Consider the following 26,330-nt stretch of genomic DNA (forward strand, 5'->3'; position numbering starts at 1 on the left):
GTCAAACTTTAATACATGAACACAGACATCAGGATCACGCCTAAAGTACTAAGCAGATGAAGTCTAAGATACCAGTTGCCCCAGTTTCAGAGGAGGCCACAATTTGTTTATAAATCATTTTCAGAGAACCCCGGCCATTTCCACCAGCGAAGGAATAACGTCAGGCATGTCTCAATATTGCAGATTAACCCCGTGACAAAAAGAAGAAAGCGTCTGATTCAAATCTGGGCTACTGTCATGACCAAGGGCACTTACTTCTCTACTATCACCTGAGTTGGATGCTCTATTTTTAATGAATTTATTAATTTTAAAGATGCTACTGCACCGAGCTTTCATATTTTAAAGCAAAGTTTAAAAAAATAGATGAGATAAAACCCCCTGTCTTACTTGCAAGTTTCGCTGGTGTATAAAATGAGAAAGAGACCAAAGTTATCGCTATTGTACTGGAATGTTAATAATGCTCTCTGGAAGAGTACGTTACAAATGACTCCCAGATGGAGTGTCTCGTGTCATTTTTTTCTGAACTGTGCAGTAAGGTGGGATGTCTCTAACCCCAAGTTTGGAGACAAGAACACAGATTCAGGTGTTTTACCCTCCTAGGGCGATAGGACAGGGGCCACCTCAAGCCAAACCAGGTCTTTTGCTTGCAAGCTCTTTCATTCCCTTTCTCTAATATTCTACCACCTGATTAATTCCATGAACTAAAGCCTATATATATATACATATATATATAAATTAAATACCAGAATATGGAATATTGTACTTCCACTAATTTATTCTTTGTTCCCATACGAGTAATTTCCCTTTCTGTCTTTCATTTTCCTGAGAATCCCATATCTCTCATTTACTTTTAATATTCCTAATATTTCTCAGAAGAATACCATTAGATAATCCCAGGCAAAAATAAGACTAGGTCTGCTGGACAAGGCCTAGTTAGAGTTTTGAAGAGCAAGGATGAAACTTAAAGGACACAGTTGAACCTGACCCAAGCCGTGGTATTTTCAATGGCCTCATGTGCATGGGAAAGTTGAACATGGAATAAAGAAAACCCAAAAATAAAATAACAGATATATTTGAATTGTGGGGCTGGAGAAGACTATTTAAAGTACCAAATGCTAAATGGAGCAACATGTCTGTGTTGGAAGAAGTATGGTCAGAATGCTCCTTAGAAGAGGGAAGGGTTGCGAGACTTTGTCTGACATACTTCGGACGTGTTTTCAGGAGACACCAGTTTCTGGAGAGGGACATCGTGTTTGGTAAAGCAGAGCACCAGAAAAGGAGAGGAAGGCCCTCCAGGAGATGCCACCCTGGCTGCAACAATGGGCTCAAGCAAAGGAACTATTATGAGGATGGGCAGTGTTGAGGTCTGTCATGCATGGGGTGGCTATGGGTAGGAACCGACTCAATGGCACCTAACAACCACAATATTTTTCAGAATGTGCGTGTCTGAAGTTTCACTTCTCCAACAGCATGTGAGGTAGGTAGTTTATTGTGCCAACCTGGCCGATAAACACATGTGGGCTTCATTGATGGGTGCTGTGATCAGGCCAGGGTGCAGCTACCTTAGCCAGTTCCCTGCTTCAGCTGGCAAAGCTGACTTCCTGCAAGACATCCCCTAGGAGAAGCCACATGGACCTTCCCCGATGCAGCCCTGGGTGCTGGAGCAGCCACGTGGAGACCCCTGCCAGTGCTGACATGCTTACACATTCACTGATTCGGCTTTCCTCCTGCAGTCAGCATCATTTTGTGTGTTTTGTGAGATGGAGGAGAGTTTGTAGATCGGTGTTGGACATATGGGTTAATGTTGAACTTGTGAGCTTGGGCAGCACTGGATTGGGATGTTTTCTTGGTGTGTACTTATCCCTTATATAAAACTCTATCTGAAACATGAGTTTCTGTGGATTTGTTTCTCTAAAGTGCCTACATGGAACACTACAGCTTCCTCTGAAGTACTTGAGGATCCATGGTGGGCTGGCAGGGGGAGGCTTCAATCAGAAAGCCTTTGGATGAGTTTTCCACATCTTGATATTTTGATGTATAAGATATATTTTTAATTGCTTAAAAGAAAGAAAGAAAAGAAGGAAGAAGGCAGGGAGGGAGGAAAAGAGGGGAGATTAAAAACATGATCATAGACCAAAAAGGTATTAATGACAGTAAGAAATTTGACTTTGGAATCAGAAACTGTTAGTCCTAAGGCCTTCAAAAAAAGGAAAGTTATTGAGTCAGAGAAGAATATGAAAGATATTCATAATACTGGACTCCTGTCTGCCCAGTGCAATTGTGGTCATTTATCTGACATTTTATGAGGACAGGTGCGGGTCAGTCACTCGGCATCCACATATGTTCTGTGAAATAAGATGTTATGTGATTTTGACTTTGTGCAAACACCATATTAAAGAGAGTGTGTGTGTTTGTCTATATTCAGTACACATATATCAAACTAAACCCTCCCCCATTGCTCTCACCAAGCCAAACATAACTCACACCATCGAGTTGATTCCTGCTCATAACAACCCCATAAGGAAGTAAAGAATTGCCCCTTGTAAATTTCCAGGTAACCCTTGAGAGGACTAGAATGCCTTTGTCTTTCAGAAACAGAGTGGCTGGTGGTTTCAAACCACTGACCTTGCAACTAGGAGCCCAAGGCGTAGCTCACTACATCACCTTGCTGTGACTCTGCTTTATTGCCTGGAACCTCAGTATACTATATTCATTGCCACTGAGTCAATATTGACTCATAGTGACCCCTTGTGAGTTTCTGAGACTGCAACTGTGTATGAGAATCTTTCTTCTGCGAAGCTGCTGATCTTTACGGACTGCTGACCAGGCTGATGGCAGCCCAATGCATAACCACTAAACCTCCAGGGCACAGGGTTGGCAAATCTACACCTGCCCAATTGACTGCCTCTGGGAGCTCAAATCTGTTTGTACACCTTCCTCCAGCCTGGTCAGATTCTGAAGTTCCCTAGATGGAGCTCAGTGCCCTTGACTCAGCACCTCCCTATAGGCACCAACCCATGGAGTGGCCAGGCAGTCTGCAAAGGAATTTCAAGATGTAACTTGCTGTTACCATTCTCTCATGGCAGAAAAGGATTCGGAGCATGGAGAAACATATGGGGGAAGGAACAGATTTTGGTCAGGATTGACATTTACAAGTAGAAGTTCTTACATTTCTATTGGCTAAAACTCTCTTGCATGGAAAAGATTATTTATTATATGTACTGGAAGAAGTAAATTGGGTGGGCAACAAATTTCGATGGTATATAAAGTGAATTAAAATGATCAATTTTCTAGTTTCAACCAATTTCACCAATCTTTTAATGATGAAGTAACCCACCATGATGTATTATATTTTAAATACTAATCTTTATTTGGCTTGCTGGTAATTTTTATAGAATATTTGCATACTTTTTAAGACTAAGATTGGTTAAAACTTCTCTTAGCTCAATAATATATTACAGTAGTCAGTTTTGCTTATTCACATGCTGGCTAATATCACCCTGAACTTTCATCTCTCTGTGTTGGACTGGTGCCATTTGTCCTAAAATTTAAAGAAACACACACACACACACACACACACACATACACACATACACACACACACATAAGCAGATACACATTTTTAGCGTAGGCTTACTGGCAATAATTTTTATTGGCCTCGTTTCATCATTTTTGAAGGACATAGTGTCATTCTGTGCTTATAATTCTTAGTGTAGAATAAAAACTAGCCGCTATTTGATTCATCACCCTATAATATTTTATGCAAATAGCATGTATGTTATACTTTTATGCCACTTAACTCTCCCTCACAAAGCATATTCATAAGCTTAGAAAAAATTTTCAGTAGAGTGCACATACCAAAACACTTCCTTGAGGAAGAAGGTGGTGGCAAAAAAAGGTAAAATGCATGTTATTTGAATAAACATTTGGTAATTACTCATTCCCTTTCGTCTAGCTTTAGTCACCTGATTTGAGATGTCAGTTGCCAGTATAATTTGTTTCTCCTTTGATGGTGAATGAATAATAAGGAGCCTGAATAAAATCCCTATGTTTCACTGTGCAATCAGCTCTGATATGAGCTGTCCATACCATCCACGTTTCTAGAATCCCAGCCACTCAAAGCTCGGTCAGATCTCTAAGGTTAAAAAATAACCTCCTTCAGCAAAAGGGTTTACTTGTTGACTGCCTATGGTGCAATTTTCTAACTCGGGTCATCAGGAACTCTGCAAATGTTCAGCCGTTAAAAGGATACACTAGATTCCCAACCTTATATGACCTATTGCCTCCATTTCAGAAAAATAAAATATTATTCAGCACCCCCGGACAATTAAGCACTTTGGTTAATAAGCCTGAGTAAAGTGTAGAGAGCTGCTTTACAGACCCTCTGGATTGTTCGATGCCCTCCAGTGGGTGGTATCACCTATTTTGGAAAACACTGCCTTTGGCTGTCAACTAGGTAGATACCAGGCACAAATTTGGGAGCCAAACACCACATTAACGTTTGTTCTACTGACCACTCATGGTTTCTTTGCCTACAACATTTTCCCTACGAAGGTAAATGAGAAATGTCCAGTATGTTTTATTTGAATGTACTAATTGTGACTTACTAATATTTAAAATCACAATACATTTTTTGAATAGTCACCTTGCACCCTGAAACTTTGATGAATTTCCTTAGTAGTTCCAGTTTTGTGAACTAAACACAAAAGACTGTGATTCCAAATTGAATGTGGTTTTTTTTTCTTCTTTCTCTCTCTTTTTCCTGAGAACCAAACAATTGATAAATGAGGAGCAGATATACATCTACATCTAAATAGATGTATAGATCTCTAGAGAGAGAGAGATTTAGACAGAGAAATTCTGGCTTCAGAGAATGAGCTGAAAAAACATCAATCCTTTATTATCTAAGAATTTTTGAATGATTGATATAATTTCATACTTAACTGTTCCATATAATAGGGTAATGGTATAACTGGAGCCTAAGTATTCTTTGTAGCAAAGGTTTAAGTAATAGTTTTTATTCATTTAGTTGACAAAAACCAGTTGTCCCGGGCCATTGGGTTGGTTCAGACTCTAAGAATCTGTACAGCATATGTGCAACAGATGTACATACATTGAATATATGGACAACAGAACAAAACACTGCCCATGTGTACACCACACTCACAATTGTTCTAATGTTTGAGCCTAGTGTTTCAGCCACTGTATCAGTCCATCTTATCCAGGACCATCCATCGCTGCCTCTCTGTTCTACTAAGTATAATGTCCCTCTCCAGGGACTGGTCTCTCTTGAAAATATGTCCAAAATACATGAGACAGAGCTTCCCCATCCTTGACTCTAAGGAACATACTGGCTGTATTTCTTCTAAGATAGATTGATTTTTTCTTTGGAGTCCTTAGTACTTTCAATATTCTTCATTAGCACTATAATTCAAATGCATATATTCTTCTTCAATCTCCTGTAGTCAATGTCCAACTCTCCCATGCATGTGGGGCCATTCAAAATAGCATGGCTTGGGCCAGACCCACACTTTCAGCAAGCAAGGTGGTGTCATCGACATATCATAGGTCATTAAGAAACCGTCTTCCAATCCTGATATCACATTCTTCTTCAAAGCATCCAGCTACTCTGATGATTCACTCAGCACAGAGATTGACCAAGTATGGTGAGAGGTGACAACCTGGATGCATACCTTTCCTGATTGTCAACCATGCAGGATGCCTTTGCTCTCTTTCTACAACACCCTCTTGACCCTTGTACAATTTCCACACGAGCACAATGAAGTATTCTTGAATTCCCATTCATCTCAACCTCTCTATAGTTTGTTATCCAAGTCATCCAATGACTTTACCTAGTTAATAAAACGCAAGGAAACATCTTTCTGGAATCCATTGTCTTCAGTAGAGACCCATCTGACATCAGCAATGGCAACCCTTGCTCCCTGTCCTCTTCAGAACCTCGTCCAATATCTGCCAATGTACTGCTGCAACCATTGTTGCAGTTGATAGTAACGATAGTGCCCTATGATTTGTGCATTATTAGGTCACCTTTTTAAAAATAGGAATAAATTTGGAGATCTGCCAGTCAGTTGGCGAAACAGTTGTCTTCCCAATTTCCTGTCATTGATAAGTGAGTGCTTCTAAGGCTTCATCAGGTTGCTGAAACATTTTAAGTGGCATTCTGCCAATTCCTCTGACAAAAATCTATTCATTTCTGATTTCCTCTTCAGTTGGTTTTGGCGATTTCTATTCTCAAGGAATTTATTCACCTATCAATTGTCAGTGAATTATAAAATTAATATTTTATTTGAATAAAATGACTCCTAATAGTCTCATAATTATCCTTTCAATGTCTATAGAGTAAGATTTCTTATTCATTTGTATTGGTAACTTGCATGTGTTCCTTTATTCCTGATCAAGCTAGTTAGAGATTTATTTGGTTCATCAGTATTTTCAAAGCTACAAATTACATTTACATCCATTTTTATTGTTGCTTTCTACTTCAGATCTACTCTCAACTTTCTTTCTTCTACTACTTATTCTGAGTTTCTCTCACTCTTCCTGTCTTTCTTTCTTGAGGAGGAAACTTAAATTATTGGCTTGAAAGTGACCCAGAAAAACCCAGGAGTTTCTAATCAGTTGTGTGTAGCATCTACAAAAAGTCATGGATTTACTAAATGTGGCCCTGGCCGAGGCTGAGGCAAAGCAAAAAGACTAGAAGTTAGACCCTGCTAGAGAAATTTATAGCCCAATGTTTGAGCTACATAGGTTATCCCATGATTAAATTTTTTCATAGTTCTAGAGAGAACTGGTGTTTTAAAAGGATGAATTCATTTTGAAAAAATGAGTGAAAAAATATTTTTATAAAAAGTGAAATGGAAAATCCCAGTATAACTTCCTCAAGCACAGTCATACCCACTAATGAAAGCAATTGTTCACCTAAAAATTACATTTTCTCAGCTTTCATAAAGATTTCCCAAGGACAGATAATCTTGGCTTAATTTGGCAATATCAAAATTGACTCTTATATTGTATCTAAATGAATCATTCCTGCAAAGAGAAGGCAAAGGGTTTATAGTTAGAACACATTACCCATCACAGTCTCATATGTTCTTGAATTATAAGAGTCTAATAATTCATCCTAGAGGTAGTGCCCCAAAGTCTTAAGTGATTTTTATAACTATAAAACAAAGACTACTGATTAGAGATTACAGTTCATAATGAGTGTTTTAGCAAAGAAGATATTGAAAAATCATTTTAAATGATCTGTTAATTTCTAATAAGGTCTATGATAAAGAAGCAATCAAGGCATTTAATTTTTCCAACATCATTAGTAACATAACATGATCATAAAACGCACTATGTGGGTATTCTAATTTCTCTTATCAAATAGGTTGTTCTTTTAAATACACACCTCTAAAAGAAATCTCATAAACATGATGAAAATCAACTTCCATAATTAACAATCAAACATTGTGCTTGAGGCATGAATACTAATATCTAAATTATATTATTGATTAGATGTGTAAAATATATATAAAACTTTATAATGCTTGGTAAATTTATATCTAGAGGAAAAAATTTCAAGCTCTTTCAAATTCGTTATAATTGGGTGCCTTTTCTGGGTGTTCATAATATGCTTGATGTTTGAACCTGACTTTTTATATTAAACTTTATTATAGAAATATTACTAAATTCCATGACCAACACTGTTTCACAGATTATTTAATTATAAGAGTGTACTAATTCACCCTAGAGGTAGTGCCCCCATGACTTTAGTGAAGATTCTATGCTACCTATGTATTTATAACTAAAAAACAGACTGCTTGAGATTATAGCACAAGATAATACTTGTTCTAAAATTAACTGTGAGGAGTGAATAGCTTTACTTAATGTATTTGAACAATTGAATTGTATCTGAGAGGACTGACATGGTAAAAAAAATTATCTGTGGGTAAAGGGAAAAATATTATATATGTCTATATACACATATGTATGTAACAAGGAAACAGATGGACTTTGGGCTTCACTTAAATGCTGCCTCAGTACAAGAATGGTTTGTTCTAATAATGTGGCATTGTATGATGATTATCTTCCTGACATGAAGACAAATGGGTACATAAGAAAATGTGGTGAAGAAAGCTGATGATGCCTGGCTATCAAATGATATATTGTGTGACTAAGGGGAAGTGCAGGGTGGGGACCCAAAGCCCATCTGTAGGCAACTGGACATCCCCTTAGAGAAGGGTCTCAGGGAGGAGATGAGCCAGTCAGGGTGCAGTGTAACAATGATGAAACATACAACTTTCCTCTAGTTCTTTAATGCTTCCTCCCCACCACTCTCATGATTCTACCTTCCAAAACGGCTAGACAAGAGGGTGTGTACAGATAAAGAGACGAATTGGAAACTCAGGGAATCCAGGACAGATGAACCCCTCAGGACCAGTGCTGAGAGTGGCAATACTGGGAGGGTGGAGGGAAGGTGGCGTAGAAAGGGGGGAACCGATCACAAGAATCTACATATAACCTCCTCCCTGGGACAGACAACAGAAAAGTGGGCCAAGGGAGCCATTGGTCAGTGTAAGGCATGATAAAATAATAATAATTTAGAAATTATCAAGGGTTCATGAGGGAGGGGAAGCATGGAGGGAGGGGAAAATGAGGAACTGATACCAAGGGCTCAATTAGAAAGCAAATGTTTTGAGAATGATGATGGCAACAAATGTACAAATGTGCTTGACACAATGAATGTATGTATGGATTGTGATGAGTTGTTCAAGCCCCTAATAAAATGATTTTTTTTAAAAAGATAAATTGTCTGGGGTCTTAAAGGCTTGTCATTAAACAAGCAACCATCTAGCAGGGAGGCAACAAAGTCCACATGGAAGAAGTACAGCACCCTGTATGATCTTGGGGTATCCATGGAAGAGGTATCAGAAGGTCAAAAACCCAGCAACCAACTTGATATGAAGGGTTATGGATGCAATAGAGACCCAAAATTAGTTAATTGGACAGCCCCTCTCAGAAGGGCCACATGGAAAGGATGATAAATCCAGGGTAGAGTATAGCTCTGATGAACCACATAATTACCCACTAGTTCTTTAATATTTCATCCCCTTACTATTAAGACTGTTATTTGTTTTGTCTCATTAATCATGTTAGGTTTGCACATGCTCATTTGTATATTGAATATTTGTTCTGTACATGAAAGTCAAGATAGAAAAACCTTCACAAAGAGTAACTGGAGTAATGATTCCTTGCGGGTACAGGAAGAGAGTGAGGAGGGCAGGAAATCGCTGAGAACATTGGTGATTGCATAACTCAACTCTGGGGTTAAACAGCAGATGTGTGTGTGAATGAATCTATTAGATTGTATAAGTTATGTCAGAAACTAGTATAAAATATATTGCTAAACTTAAATTCTAAGGTGAAATGAATTCAACTATAATCATACTATGAACGTTTTAGCTACTTGAAGATTCGTTGATTCGAGTCCCTCATTTTACAAAGATGCTAATAAAAATCTAAGGTTTTAAACTTATTAGGGGCTAGAATTGGAAACTAAGTTTGGTTCACTCAATGCTCACTACTTGTTAATCATTCCTTACATGGCCCCCATCCTGCAAAACCAAATTATTTCAGTCTAATAAGTATGGGTCCTTCTTCTGTTTATAATCTCATGTCGTTTTCCTAACAGACAAAGAGAAAGCACCAAGTTTATCCCAGATGTGTTTGGCATTCAGATTTGAGGCACTTACCTGAAATATGAATATATTTTATATTGAAATATACCACTATGAATTTTTTGAACTAAGGTTCTATTGCAAGTATAATGAATGAACAATGCTTTTAATTGTGGCTAGAAACATCTTCGATTATATTTTTATATGAAGCAAACAAAGAATATTCATTAAGCTGTTTTTCTTCAGGTGTCATCCATAGAAAGTAACTTTTGTGAAACTCATGGAATCTCACAGCATAAATTAGAACCTCAATATTATTTAGCTAATCTATACATTACATTGGGTAGATCTTCTGCACACGAGCTCTTTAAAGTATTGAAAAGAAGGGTGTTACTCATTATAGCACCTTACTTATTCAATCTGTATGCTGAGCAAATCGTCAGAGAAGTTGGATTATATCAGAAGAATGTGGCATCGGGATTGGAAGAAGGTTTATTAACAACCTGCAATATGCAGATGACACAACCTTGTTTTCTGAAAGCAAGGAGAACTTGGATGTGGTTTACAACTCTATGCCAAGAAAGCCCAAATCCTCCCAACCAGACCAATAGGTAATATCATGATAAATGGAGAAAACTGAAGTTTTCAAGGATTCCATCTTGCTTGATTGAGTGTGGAATCAATGCTCATGGAAGTAGCAGCCAAGAGATCATATGGCACATTGTGTTGGATAAATCTGCTGCACAAGGCCTCTTTAGAGTCTTGAAAAGCAAGGAGGTTACACTGAGGACTGAGGTGCAGCTGACCCAAGTCATGGTATTCTCTATGACCTCATGTGCATGTGAAAGTTGGACATTGACTAGGGAAGACTAAAGAAAAATCGTTACATTTGAACTATTGTGTTGGTGAAGCATACTGAAAATACCAAGGAGTGCCAAAAGAACAAACAAATCTACCATGGAGGAAATACAGTCAGAATGCTCCTTAGAGCCAAGGATGATACGAATTCATATCATGTATTTTGAACATGTTGTCAGGAGAGACCAGTCCTTGGAGGAGGACACCCTGCTTGGTAAGGTAAAAGGGGAGTAAACGCAAAGACTCTCCACAAGATGGATTGACACAGTGCCTGAAACAATGGATTCACATGTAAGAATAATTGTGAGGATGGCATAGATCCCATGAGTCAGAGATAAACAACAATTGACTTATTTTATAAATGAGAAAACGTAAGCACAAAGACATTGGAATTCTTGCTCAGGGTCATGCAGTTACTCATGAACAGAACTGAAAATTTACTATAATCCGTCTTAGAAGAAATACAGCCAGAATGCTCCTTAGTGGTGAAGATGGTAAGCCTTTGTCTCATGGACTTGGGACATGTTATCAGGAGAGACCCGTTCTCTGAAAAGGTATCATGCAAGGCAAAGTAGAAAGGCAACCAAAAGAAAACTCTCAATGCTCAATTATAATCCTGAAATTGTGGATGTTTTATAAGAATTCTAGATTTTAGAGACTGTCGATTACCTGAAATTTTCCTTTTTAATTTATTATTTTGTGTTCTGTCTTACAGGCCATGAAAGCCTTATACCACTGCCTGCTTCTGTCTTCTTCATAGGAGTTTTGAGAATGATCAAACCTAGAAGAATGTCTTTCTCATCATTTTTACTCTTAAATAGTTGTATTTTATAGAAATAGTAAGAGAAGAATAAAGTGACAATACATGTTTATTTATAAAAAATTTTTACCTTTAGGCAGTTATTATTTTCTTAGATATAAATTTTTATTTTAATTTGACACTTCATATCTTTAGTCTGAATCATTTTTCTTATTATTTTATCTGTTGTTGTAATTTGTTCAGCTGAGCATAAAATTTCTTACCTATTATTTTCCAGAAAGTATTTTCAATTTACTCTTATTTTAGAAGGCAGTTTTTACTGAGGATACTCTTGGACGAGAACTTTTCTTTTCAACACTTTCCATATTTTGTTTGTTTTCTAACAGGCAATTATATTTCTACCTGATTATTATCTGTTTATGAAAGTACATGTACGTTATGTCCATGTGAATCTGTACTGTTTTATGTTTGCCTTAGTGCTGAAACAGTATCTTTAGACGTATGGCATGACCTTTCTAGGATTTCAGTGAGAATCTGTAGGGTCTGCCAACACTTTATGACTTATTGTTATTAAATGTAGTCAAGCTGGTTCTAAGTCATAGTGACTCTGTGTACAAAACTGCTCAACTTTGACAAGGCTGAATTCAAAGTCCTAACTCAATTTCCCCTGTTATGGTAGATAAATGAAGCATCGGTTTAGTTATTACATTTTTCCAGTTGTTGTTCTCTACTAGCACCTGGTCTCATCTGTAGGCATGCACAATTCCAGGCAAATATCTGCTAAACATCGCAGATGTTCCTCTCCTCTGTGTTTCCTTCATATTGACAAGTACTCGTCATTTTCAGATACTATGAATATTTTGAACTCTGTTCCATTGATATCTCAAGCAATGAGACTTCCCTTTCTAGTTTAGCTTTACATGTCACAGCGTATGGATGGGAAAGTACCCACAGCATAAAGGAGATGATATAAATACATTTTTGGCCCAATATGGTGTTCTTCTTTTAGGATTGATTGAATCTTTTCAGTTTCTGTCCTCTTTCAGATTGTTCTCAATGATTTCAAATGGTATTTTGTTAGTTGGTGTCAGTTCCAAGACATAACAAACTTAAAGATAAGGAGGGTGGGGGCTGGAAAAAGCACCACTTTCTTAATTGTTGGTGTGTTTGAGCCCATTGATGCAGTCACTGTGCCAGCCCATCTCACTGAGGTCTTATTCGTTAGGAACTTGATGGCTTATCTTAAAACAAGCTCTTGCATCATTATCCTTCTGGGAGTTCTCTTGAATGAAAAATAAATAAACTTTAATGTCATTTAAGCCACAATACTTATGAGTCTTTCAATACGAAGCCAGGCTTAATCCTGACTGACACAGTAAGTCGGAATACCGTCCCTGTGAGATGAAAGGTGAGGCTCATGATGCATTTGAGATGAGAAGGAGAGAGTTCTATGGTAAAACAAGTTTCTTCAACTGCCAGACACCAACTAGCAGAAAGAAAGGAAGCAGTTTTGTCAGCTTTTACAATGCAAGTTATTCGTTTCCTTCAAATCAATTCTGAGTCATAACAACCACGTCGGACAGGGTAAAACTGCCCTGGTGAGTTTCTGAGACAGCAGTTGTTGACAGAAATAGAAAGTCTCATCTTTCTCTCTCATATCTCCTAGTGGTTTCCAACTGCTGACCTTGCAGTTGGCTGTACAACTCATAACCCTCTAGGCCAGCGGTTGTCAACCTGTGGGCCGTGACTCCTTTGGGGGTCGAAAGAACCTTTCACAGGGGTCACCGAAGACCACCGGAAAACACATAAATATTTCACAATATATAATTACATATTGTTTTGTGATTAATCACTATGCTTTAATTGAGCTAAATTATGTTAAATTTATAACAATAAAAATACATCCTGTATATCAGATATTTACATTATGATTCATAACAGTAGCAAAATTGAAGTTATGATGTAGCAATGAAAATAATTTTATGGTTGGGATTCACCACAACCTGAGGAACTGTATTAAAGGATCACGGCATTGGTTAGGTTGAGAACCACTGCTCTAGACCATACCTGTTTTGTCAAAAGTTGTATTTTATAGATTCATCTTTGTTTTAAGTGATGCACAGTATTCCATTGTGTATGTGTATCAAACTTTCTTTTTTTTAATACTTTTATTGGTGTTCTTACATCTCATCACAGTCCACACATTCATCAAGTGTGTCAAAGCACATTTGCATATATGCCACCATTATCATTTTCTTTCTTTCTTTTTGTAAATCATTTCATTGGGGGCTCATACAACTCTTATCACAATCCATACATACATCCATTGTGTCAAGCACATTTGTACATTTGTTGCCATCATCATTCTCAAAACATTCTCTTTCTACTTGAGCACTTGGTATCAGCTCCTCGTTTTCCCCGTCTTTCCACACACACATCTCTCGAACCTTTGATAATTTATAAATTATTTTTTTCATGTATTTTCCCTTCAACCACTGTTCTGTTGTCCATCCCCCAGGGAGGGGTTTATATGTAGATCCTTGTGGTCAGTTCCCCTTTTTACCCCACCTTCCTTCCACCCTCCCGGTATCGCCAGTGTCACCACTGGTCCTCAGGGGTTTATCTGTCCTGGATTATCTGTATTTCAAATTCCTATCTGTACCAGTGTATATCCTCTGGGCTAGTCAAATTTGTAAGGTAGAATTGGGATCATGATAGTTGGGGGGCAGGGGAAGCATTAAAGAACTAGAAGAAAGTTGTATGTTTCATTTTTGCAACACTGCATCCTGACTGTCTTGTCTCCTCCCTGCAACTCTTCTGTAAGGGGGTGTCCAGTTGCCTATGGATGGGCTTTGGGTTCCCCATCTGCATGCCCCCTCAGTCACAATGATGTGATCTTTTGTTCTTTGATGTCTGATACCTAATTCCATCTATCCTCGTGATCACAGAGGCTGGTGTGCTTCTTCCATGTGGGCTTTGTTGATTCTCAGGTAGATAGCTGATCGTTTATCTTTAAACCTTTAAGATCCCAAATGCTCTACCTTTTGATAGCCGAGCACCATCAGCTTTCTTCATGATATTTGCTTATGCACCTGCTTTGTTTTCAGTGATCACGACAGGAAGGTTAGCATCATGGAATGCCAGTTTAATAGAACAAGTATTCTTGCATTGAGGGAGTACTTGAGTGGAGGCCCAATGCCCATCTGCTAAACCTATAAATATATGCACATAATTGTATTTCCCCATAATATAAAAATATATTTACATATGTACATGTGTGTATTTAGACCTCTATAAATGCCCTTTCCCTTTTAGTTCTTTCCTCTATTTCCTTTTACTTTCCTCTTGTCCCAGTATCATGCTCAGTCTTTATTTAGGTTTCAGTAATTTGTCTCGGTTACATTGCCCTTGATCAAGCTCTACCAGGCCTCTTACACCCTCCTCGCCACCAATTTTAAATCGCTTGTTGTTCCCTTGTCGCTGGGTTTTTTTAACACCCACTTCCTTCCCCCCACCGCCCCTCTCCCATGTCCCCATGGAACCATCAGTTCCATTGTTTTCTCCTCCAGATTGTTTATCCCACTTATCTTATTTAGATAGACATGCAGAGGTAATATTATGCACAAAAACAAGACAGAGCAACACAAAGCAACAAAAGAAAACAAAACCAAAAACCAATGACAAAACAAAGAAAATCCTGCAAATAGTCCAAGGTCTATTTGTTGATCATTAGGAATATTTTCTAGTTGAGTTTGATAGGGTGCCATAGCCTGGCCCCAAAGTCTATTTTTTGTATTCCCCTGAGACTTCCTTGATCTGTTCCCCTTGCTATTCTGTTGCATGCCCTTAGTGTTTTGCTTCAGTGTGGTGGGGTCAGATGGAGCACCATTTCCATACTGTGTCTCCAGTGTTGTCTCCTGTAGGGCCATGGGTCTGTGAGAGATGTCATGTCTCATGGTAAGGCCAGCCATATGGTCCTCTCTGCTTTGGCTGCTCTGAGCAAGGATATCATCCTCAAAGCATGATGGCCAGGTTGTGCTCCACTCTCTCTTCTTCACCCTTCATTTGATCCCGTGTGCTCTGATCAGACTTGTCCCTCTCCTTGAACTCTAGCTTCAGTGTTATCTTCTGAAGTAAATTCTTCTCGGGGGAGAGGCTGCTGTCCATGTAGTTGGGTTTGGGGCCAGCTTCTCAGACCTCTCTAATGGTTCCCTGCTTCATGCTGGTATGTTGCATTCACATCTTGGAGCATCAGGTTGATATCTGGCCCCTCTTTTCCTGTGCAGATATAAACAATACCCTCCACTTGGGTGGGTTAGTGCCCTGTTCCCCACTACCAATTTGTTTTTTTTCTCCCCCACCCCCCCAAACACACACTCCTGCTTTATAGTTGGCTACCATAAGTGTACCCTTGGATTTTGTCTGGCCGCTGCCATACTACCTGGTCCTCACCCCAAGAATGTTTTCATACAGTAGCATTTCCTCTATGCCCTTTTTGAATTTTTTAAGCTTACCTAAGTGGACTCATCTTGTACTAATCCTTTTTTGATTGGCTTAGTTCGCTTAACATAATTTCCTCCAGTTCTTCCCATGCAGTGCTGTGCTTCATGTGTTCATCACTACCTTTTAGCGATACATAGTACTCCATTTTATATATGTACCACATTTTTAAATCCATTCATCTGTTGATGGAAATTTGCTTTGTTTCCATCTCCTTGCAATTGTGAACTGTGCTGCAATGAACATTGGAGCACAGATATCTGGCCGTGGTTTGTTTCTTGCCTCTTCTGGGTATATGCCCAATAGGGGGATTGCTGGGTCATATGGTAGTTAGATTTCCATCTGTTTTAGATGTCACCAAATTGATTTCCATAGTGACTGTACATAACTACAGGCCTACCAGCAGTGGATGAGAGTTCCTATTACACCACGGCCCCGCCAATGTTTGTTACTTTCTGATTTTTTTAAATTGGGTTATCTTTGAGGGTGTTAAGTGGTATATCATTCTTGTTTTAATTTGCATTTCTCCTATGGCTAATGATCACAAATATTTTCTCATATGTTTATTGGCTATTCAAATTTCTGCCCTTGTGTCCTTTGCCCACCTCCTCAGTGGACTATTAGTATTTTTCTTTTTGGAAGCTAGCAGAGTATTGTAGATTTTAGTAATAATGCTTTTGTCTGATGTGACATTGCTAAAGATGTTTTCCCAGTCCGTGGGCTCTCTTATTAGACTCTTAGTGAATTCTTTCAATGTACAGAGGTATGCTATCTTCAGTATATCCCATTTGTCAATTTGTGACTCATCTGTATTTGAGTCCTTTCCTGTTTCTGATAGCCTATGTATTTCCTGCACAAAAATTCTTAGGTTGGTCCCAATTCCCTCATTGATGGCCCTAATAGTTTGGGGTTTTACCTTGAGATCTGTGATCCATCTTGAGTTTATTATTGTGCATGGAGTGAGATAAGGGTCTTGCTTCATTTTTCTGCAGGTACCTATCCATTTTTTTAGCACCACTTGTTGAAGTGGACATCTGCTTCCCATTGGATATTTTTAAGGCCCTTATCAAAGATCAGTTGTCTGTATGCTGATGATTTTATTTCTGGGTTTTCAGTTCATTTCCATTGGTCTGAGTATCTGTCATTATCCCAGTACCATGCAGTTTGACCACTGTGGCTGCATAATATGTGCTAAAGTCAGGTAAAGCAAGCTCTCCCACTCTGCCCTTCTTGAGGAGTTCTCTGCTGATTCTGGGCTTCTTCCCTCTCCATAAGAAGTTGGTAATCGGTTTATTCATTTTTTGAAGAAAGATGAGGGTCATTATATTGGGATTGCATTGAATTTATTTATTGCCTTGGGCAGAACTGACATCTTTACTATATTGAGTCTTCCAATCCATGATCATGGCATATTCTTCCATTTGTTGAGGTCACTCTTGGTTTCTTGTAATGGTGTTCTGTAGTTTTCCTCATATAAATCTTTTGTTCTTTTAGTTAAGCATATCCCTAGATTTGTGCTTGGCTATTATGAAGAGTACCAACTTTTTGATCTCCTCTTCTCTGGTCTTATTTGATGTGTATAGCTGTCCAATAGACTTCTGTTTGTTGATCTTGTTTCCTGCCACTCTGCCATGCTCCTCTAACTTATACCATTTGTGTTGGGTGTTTTCCTACCTCCCTTTTTATCAGTGTGTTATGCATGCGTGTGTGTGTGTGTGCTTGGTTATTCTTGGCTTCTTTCCATCCTAAGCCAATGCTGTCTTGGGGGCTGTTTTCTCTTTGTTGCCCTCTGAGTGAGGTTGTTCTATATGGCAGTCTCTTATTTACGTTTGGTGAGTGTTGTTCTTCTGCCCACACTGGGTGGGCAAAGATCTTTTGTAGGGCCGGGTTTCTTCTAATGTATTCTTTGACTTTTGCCTTGTCTTGGAAGACTCTTACTTCTCCATCTATCTTGTTCAATAATTTGGCTGGGTAGAGTATTCTTGGGTTTGTGCTATTTTCCTTCAATTTTTGGAATATGTTGCTCCACTCTCTCTTCTCCTTCATAGAGTCCACTGATATGTCTGAGCATATTCATATTTGGGAAACTTTATATGTGATTGCATGTTTTTCCCTAGGTGCTCTCATGATTTTCTCCTTTTCCTCAAAATTGGATAGTTTCACTATTTTGTGCCTTGGTGACTTCTTGTTGGGATTCAGTCTAATTGGTGTTTTTTCAACTTCCTGGATGGTTGCCTGGTTTTCATTCATTAAGCTGGAGAAATTTTCCTCCAAGAATTCTCTCACTATTGTTGCAAATGACTTCTTTGTTTTGTCTTCCTCTGGTAATCGAATTATTCTGATGCTGTTCTCTTAGGTTTTTGTCAGCTTTTCTGATGATCTTAATAGATATTTGTTTCTGTTTGTTAAAGTCTGGTTGGCTATCCTCTAGGTCACTGGTGCGGTTCTCTGCATCCTCCAATTGATTGGCGAAGTCCGTGAGTCTGCTACTGGTTTTTGTTATCTCGTCCCTAAGATCTTGTGTTTCTCTTTGTTGTATGGACTTTATCTCCTCTATCATTTCATCCTTTTTCTGTATTGTTACCCTCATATCCTCTATGACTCCAAGCAGCATTCTGAAAATTTCTTTCTTTGGCAGATCAATGTCTGCTTCTTCTATGCACATTGTTAGGTTCAGAACAACTTCTTCAATTTCCTTTTGTTTCTCCTGGTTTGATTTCATTGAGGTCATTGAGGCTGATTGTTGTTTGTATTGTGTTGTTACAGAGGAGCCAGTTGCCATTTTCCAAGGAGTCAAAGAGCACTAGCTCTCTCTGGGAGATTTATAGGAATGCTTCTCAGAACTGCCTGCAGCAAATTTCACGGTGGAAATGGCTTAACACTTTATCCTCCTGTGGCCTCACTCTTTCCCTAGTCAACCAGGATTGTGTTATTTGGAGGGCAAATAGGATGGTCCTCTCAGGGGATGCTGGTTATGTGGTTGTGGACCCACAAGTATGGTGCTCTACTTGGTGATCTCACAAGAATATGTGATGGTGTGGCTCTCACCAGCCTAGGGCAACACAGAGGATGTGTGGGGGTGCCTGTTGCAATGGGAGTGACACAGAAGGATGGTGCGTTGTCTGTTTTGGTGTAAAACACTGTGAATGGTGGGAAGAATTTCCCTGGTCAGGTAGATCACTGCGGAGGCTGGGAAGAGGTTCCCACAGCAGTGTGGAACATTGGCATGTGTTGGCCAAGCTGCCTTAAGCCATGTGAAGCACTATGGCAGGTTGGAGGAAGATTCCTCAGTCATGTTGGAACACAGAGGATAGGTAGGACATTCCTCAGCCACACAGGCAGGATATCCCCAGAAGAAAGTGGGCGGGGTTTCCCCAGCCATGTGTTAAGCACTGCAGAGGGTGAGTGGGCAGAATTTTCCCAGCCTCGGATTATGCTACAGAGGGTGGAACTCTCCCAGCTGGATGGAGGGTAGACATAAATGTCCTAGGCTATGGAGAGTGTTCTGGAGGTCAGCAGTGGCATGTGACAGAAAATGGAAGAGAAAAAGAAAACCAAAAAAACTAAGTCTGCTAAGACTGTAGGCAGACAAAGAGAAGAGGGGGAAATAAAAGTAACTGTATAACTGATCCCCGATCCCTGACCCTAGAGCCAGAGGTGTTTAAACCGAGGTAGCTGAGATTGTGGTGGGGGAGAGAGAAGAGAGAGAAACAAAAATAACAATATAGCTGAGCCCCAAACCCTGCCCTAAGGCAGCGGCAAGTTGTGACTGGGTTGATATAAAGCCCCTGTGCCAGCTCAAAATGATGCCAATGCTGGCTCAGACAGTGGTGGGGCTAAGGTCAAACCTTAGCCGGCCTCCACTGTGGTAAGACAAAAGCCCCCAGCTACTCAAAACTTAGTGGATCTGTGCCTACTTATCTTTATGATGCTCCTCCTGCAACCTTACAATGGAATTTCCCTCTTAGTAACTGTCCTGCACTGATTTCTGGGGAGTTCTTCTGTACGTGTTACTCAGTCACCATCTTCCCCAAAGTCTCAACATTTCTTTACAATTTTTCTATTGATGAGAATTTAGATAGTTTCTTTCTTGCTATTGTGAACAAAGCTGTGATGAACACCTGGGGCACTGTACTTCTTTAGAATATAAACCTAGCAGAGGGATTTCTAGGTTGCACTGACTTTCTCTGCTCAGTTGTTTTAGGAAGCCCCATATTGCTTTCCACTGTGGTTATAAATATTTACAGAAGCATCTCGTGGTGTGGATGAACCTAAAGAACATCCACCATTCATTTGCATATGAAGCAATTAAAAAACCATGGCTTGCATGAGGCTCATTTTAGTCCTCAACTTAACTTTCTAGCTTTTCAAAACTTTATGAGGTCTTACGAAGCAGATTTACCTAAGGTAATGCATCGTGGTATTTTGACTGCTGCTTCCATGAGGTAGCTCTGGTAGCCTAAGGTCCGGATAGTGCAGTGGATACTTGTTGAGCTGACATCTGAAATGTTAGCAGCTTGAAACCACCAACTGCTCTTCAGGAGAAAGACAGGGCTTTCTAATCCCATCAACAGTTACAGTCTTAGGAACTCACAGGGAAAGTTCTTCCATGTCCTATAGGGTTGCTATTAGTCAACATCGACTCGGTGGCATTGTTTGGTTTTGGTTGGGCTTGGTTCTGATTGTGGAGCCAAGCAAGATAGATGAAACGCTGGAAACTTTTATATTTTCCGTTTATCTTGATGCTACCTATTGGTCAAATTGTGAAGATTTGGCTTTCGTAATATTGAATTGTAATCAATCCTGAAGACAGCAATCCTTGATCTTTATCAGCAAGTGCTCCTCCTCACTTTCAGCAAGCAAGATTTTGTGAGGTGTGTCTCGAGTTGTTGATAAAGAAGCCTTCTTCCAATCTTGATGCCACATTTTTTCCATATCATCCAGCAACTCTGATGATCTGCTCAGCATGATTTGCTTAGATTGAATGAGTATGGTGAAAGGGCACAATCTTGTCACAAACCATTCTTGATCTTAAACCACGCAGCTAAACAGTGCCCTTGTTCTGGTCCCACAACTACGTCTTGATCCATGTTCAGGTTCAACATAAACACAATAAGTTGTTCTGGAAATCCCATTATTCTGAAGACTATCCATAATTTGTTATAATCTGCACAGTTGAATACCTTTTTTTAATAGTCAACCAGACACATGTAAACATCTTTCTGGATCCTTTGCTGTCAGCCAAGATCCATCTGAAATCAGCAATGATATTTCTTGTTCTAAGTCCTCTTCTGAATCCAGTTTGAACCTCTGGCAGTTCTCTGTCAATGTACAGCTGCAACATTGCTGGATGATCATCATAAAAATGTCACTTGCCTGTGATATCAATGGCATTGCTCTGTAATTTTAGTGTTCTGTTTGATTTTCTTTCGAGATGGGTACAACTACGGATCTCTTCCAGTCACTTGACCAAGTAGCTGCCTTCCAAATTCCCTAACCTCGGTGAGTGCTTCCAGTGTTTCATAAGCTGGGTGAAGCATTTCAATTGCTAACCCATAAATTCCTGAAGCCTGTGTCTTGGCAATGCTTTCAGAGAAGCTTGGGCTGCTGCTTTCAGTACCATTGGTTAGTGTTCATGTGATGCCTCTTGAATGGCTAAATGCTGACTGTTTTTTTTTGGTACAGTTCCTGCATATTCCTTCTATGTTCTTTTGATGCCTCTTGAATCATTCAATATTTTGCCCATGGTGTTTTTCAAAATCGCAACTCAAGGCTTGAATTTCTTTTCAGTTCTTTCAATTCAAGATATGCTGACAGTTTTCTTCCATTTTTGGTTTTCTAAAGTTTGTTTTATAAATATAAACCAAAGGGATGATGAAACAAAGGTTAAATGGTTGGTAAATATTAACTTGGGTGCAGAGGAAGATCTTAACTCACAAGGAAGGGATAAAGAATAACAGGAGTGAGGGTACAGTAAGCTACCAGAAATGTGATAAGTAGTTTAAATTGTTGAGTGTAAAGCTGATGATCAGAAATGTAAACCTCCACCTAATTTACAATAAACATGATATTTTTTCAAAGTTGGTTGTATGCAATTCAATTTTATGCACTCACTAGACAAACAACAACAACAAACTTGATTGTCATCGTTTAACTAAAACTCACGGTGGCCCTCTAGAATAGAGTCGAACTGCCTCTTGTGGGTTTCTGAGCCCGGAACACAACAAGAGTAAAAAATATCTTCTTCTCCTGAACTAAAATTTAGGAGATCAGAATTTAGAAAATTGAAAAATCTCTAAATTGGTACATGATTTTGCTAAGTGAATGAAATCTGGAGAGGACTGATGCTTTACAAAAAGGATGCAGAGGGAAAGTAACGATCTGCATTGGTTGACCCATGACCTTTTAAAGAGGCACCAACCAACTTTCAAGCAGTTAAAGTGATGTCACCAGGCTCTTTCCCCAGAACTGCATTCAGTGTATCAACATAAAGCCCTTAGAGGTGTGAGCTATGCCTGTGAACATCTGTGCTTTATCTCAACCTATTTTATCTGTTAGCAGTATGTGTCCCAATGTACTAGAAAATCCCTAGAGCTTATAGGATGTATGCGTCCCATACAACGGAAGCCAGGTAAGCATTTTTCAATGCCATGAATGTAATAATGGCATTGCATGTGCACTGAAATTGTCAATGTCCAGCTAGGTTGCTACCCACAGTTATCCTCATCACTATCACTTCCTCCTCTCAGACACACAATGAAGTCAATGTCTTCCTAGTTCTGGTAAGTGAAACCACAAGGTACATATATTTTTCCCTACTAATATAGGTAGTGCACTTTCTATATTGTGGGGCAATGGACTCATTTAATATGGCTCTTCTAGCTAAACATCTCTAACTTCCACCAAACCATCTTTCCCTAAATGGGTCTTTAAGGAAAGTGGAGGAAGAAACTGATAATAACCGTCTATGAGTGATCACAACAGGATTCCCTGGAGTGTCATCCTGCTGTGTAGAAGATGAGCTCTTTGAGAAACAGTAGTAAAGATCTCACTACCAGCAAGAGTCATAGGTGGAGCAGGTCCTCGGGACCCAAGATTCCTATTCATTGAACCTCCTGGATCCAAATGACAACTACATTTGGATCAATATCAGAGGAGCAGCAACAAGACCAAGAGCCAGAACATGGAACTGCATGATGGACTTCCCAATCCCTGGAGCAAGTAAAGCTGAGTGCTTTGTGCAGGTGGCTGGCCTACAGAGTGGGATGCCTCTGGGTAATGAATTGGGGAAGATGAATTTGCTAACCCATGGAACTTGAGCTGCATGCCTTCGGGTTGAGGTGTACAGAAGAGTGATAGACCCCTTTGGACATTTATTAGTATACCTGAAAGAATGTTGTACATGGGCTGATAGATGATCCCAAGCATTTCACGCTGACATAACAATTTATAACTTCCTTAATAAGCCCTCTACTCATAACTTTTGTCTGTGAGTTCTGTAAGGCCATCAAAAGGGATATTAGAACCTAGATATAATGTAGAGAAGTAAAATAAACATTAATTAAGATGACACACATATCATCCCTGCTTTTACTTTGTATCAGTGTTATCTTGGGTTTTATGTCTTATTTTGTGTAATCTGTGTAAGCTGTTTCCTAGGTTTCCGGATGTTCAAAAATATTTCCTTCTATGTTAGTTTGGGTAGACTAAAGAAACAAATCCAGGGAGACTCATATGTGTATAAAAAAGAGGTTTGTATGCACGAGTTGAATATTGAGAAAACATCCTAACCCGGTCCAGATTATGTCCATAAGTCTGATATTAACCCATATGTCCGACACCAATCTATAAAGTCCTCTTCTGACTCATGAAACACATGCAGTGACGCCAAATGCAGGAAGATCACAGGCCAGTGGGTGGGAACTCGTGTGAATACAGTGGCATTCTAAGTAACTCAGTGCTGATAGGTGTCTCCTCGTGGCTTCTCCAGTACCCAGGGATGCATCAGGGTAGGTCCATATGGCTTCCCCTCAGGGATGTCTCACAGGGAGTCAGCCTTGTCAGTAGAGAGTCTCCAGGGATTGAGAGCAGAGAGAGAAGTCTTCTGCCTCCAAAGAGGAAATACAGGGTTTCAAAGAATTTTCAGAAGAAAGCCATGCTCAGACAGAGACCTCATTGGCTATGATCCGATTGACAGACTGGACTCCACCCCTACACTCTTAACCCTCTCAAGTCACAAATTGACACGAAATTATGTAATTACCACACCTTCATGACTTCTTCGCTATGTGCCATTTCATCTTACAAACAATTTCATAGAAATGCTCTCCTTGTTGATATTGGAGGAGATCTGTATAAGGTTATTTCAAGATTATGGCTTCATTTTGAACAGGAAAAACTAAATAGGACACACAAACAATTCAAAAATGCCTTCTTTTTTACACATTCAATAACCATACATTCCAGATCTTTGAGATTTAAAAATTTTAAAATATGCTGACCTAAAACAATCTGATGTATTCCAACGGTCCAGGCTACCCCAAACAATGCCATTATCCTTCAACCTAACCCCCTTTTCACAAGACACCAGAGACAAGGGATCATTGGATAATTGCAGTGATCAGATGATCTCATGGTTGAAAACTATAGTAAAGGGAGAAAATTACATGCACAATTGCTTCTATCTAGGGCATTACTTTTCTAATCATTGACTAAGAATGAAATTTGGGTTTATTATACGCAATCAGGTATGTTTCCCAAATAGATTTGAACCCTGACTTGTATTCGGGAAAGCTCTCTTTTTCAAATTGGAATGGCTTCATGGAAGAGTAACCCTACTTTTTAATCACCTGTCTTTGAGAAGCTGACAGATGAAGACGCTACTTCCTATAAGACAATATTTTCCTTAGCATTTGCCTTTTATTTTTCCACTCTCCTGCCCCTCAAGTCATCTGCCACCCTCTCTCCCACTTTGCACTAAGAAAAGTCCCTCAGAGCTTGCTGTATTGGATAATGTTTACTGATATATTGCTACCCATCTAAGACAAAGTCACCTCCTGCCCAGAATATTTCCCCCTCTCTGTCTGTATTGTCCTCTCTCAAGGAAAATAGCACACGACACACTTACCAGAAAAATAACACTGAAATCTTGATACAATTGCTGAAGACAAATGGGTACATAAGCAAATGTGGTGAAGAAAGCTGATGGTGCCTGCCTATCCAAAGATATAGCATCTGGGGTCTTAAAGGCTTGAAGGTAAACAAGCGGCCATCTAGCTCAGAAGCAACAAAGCCCACATGAAAGAAGCACACCAGCCTGTGTGATCACGAGGTGTCAAAGGGATTAGGTATCAAGCATCATCAGAACAAAAAATCATGTAAATGGAGGGGTGGGGGCGGGGTGGGGCGGAGTGGAAACCCAAAGCCCATCTGTAGGCAATTGAACATCCTCTTACGGAAGGGTGACAGGGAGGAAACAAGCCAATCAGGGTGCAGTGTAGCAACGATGAAACATACAACTTTCCTCTAGTTCCTAAATGCTTCCCCCGCCACACACACACACTATCATGATTCGAATTCTTCCTTACAAATCTGGCTAGACCAGAGGATGTACACTGGTACAGATAGGAATTGGAAACACAGGGAGTCCAGGGAGGATGATCCCTTTAGGACCAGTGGTGAGAGTGGCGATATTGGGAGGGTGGAGGGAGGGTAGGTTGGAAAGGGGAAACTGATTACAAGGATCTGCATGTGACTTCCTTCCTGAGGGACGGACAACAGAAAAATGGGTGAAGGGAGACGTTGGACAGGGCAAGATATGACAAAATAATAATTTATAAATTAGCAAGGGTTCATGAGTGAGACCCGGGGAAGGATGGGGAAAATGAGGAGTTGATGCCAGGGGCTTAAATGGAGAACAAATATTTTGAGACTGATGAGGGCAATGAATGTACAAATGTACTTTACGCAATAGATTTATGTATGTATTGTGGTAAGAGTTGTATGAGCCCCTAATAAAATGATTTTTAAAAGATCAAAACGACAGAAAACAATTGGAAAATAGGGTCCTTGGTTAATTATATTATGTAAGAGATCTCCCAAACCCTTACAACAGGTACATATTATTACGAACTCCGCATGCCATCTCCTTGCCTGAACTTCCGGCAGCCTGGTCGGCTGTATCTGAGCATGCCCTGTGCTCTTACCGTCCATCATCTCTGAAGCACAGCAAAGCCTGCAGCAACCAAGCAGGCATTCCTTCAATCCGTATTTAAGAGTTCCTTGCAAATCCTGTTCCTTGAAGTACTGCCGCAATTCCCTTGCTTCACTGAAGAGTCTTTGATATCACCCTACTGCTCTTGGAAAGATTATAACTTATGCACTTGGATTCCTCTAGGCAGGGTGCACAAGAACACCAAGTATGAAAGCGACATTGTTTTCTATGCAGCATATGAGCTTCACATCTCTCAATTCTCCCATTAGGTGCAATGTGAACATAGAGGCTTGCTGATCTCTGAAATGTAAATCTT

Source organism: Tenrec ecaudatus, chromosome 6 (assembly GCF_050624435.1).
Source record: "Tenrec ecaudatus isolate mTenEca1 chromosome 6, mTenEca1.hap1, whole genome shotgun sequence".
In the NCBI taxonomy this organism is placed as follows: Eukaryota; Metazoa; Chordata; class Mammalia; order Afrosoricida; family Tenrecidae; genus Tenrec; species Tenrec ecaudatus.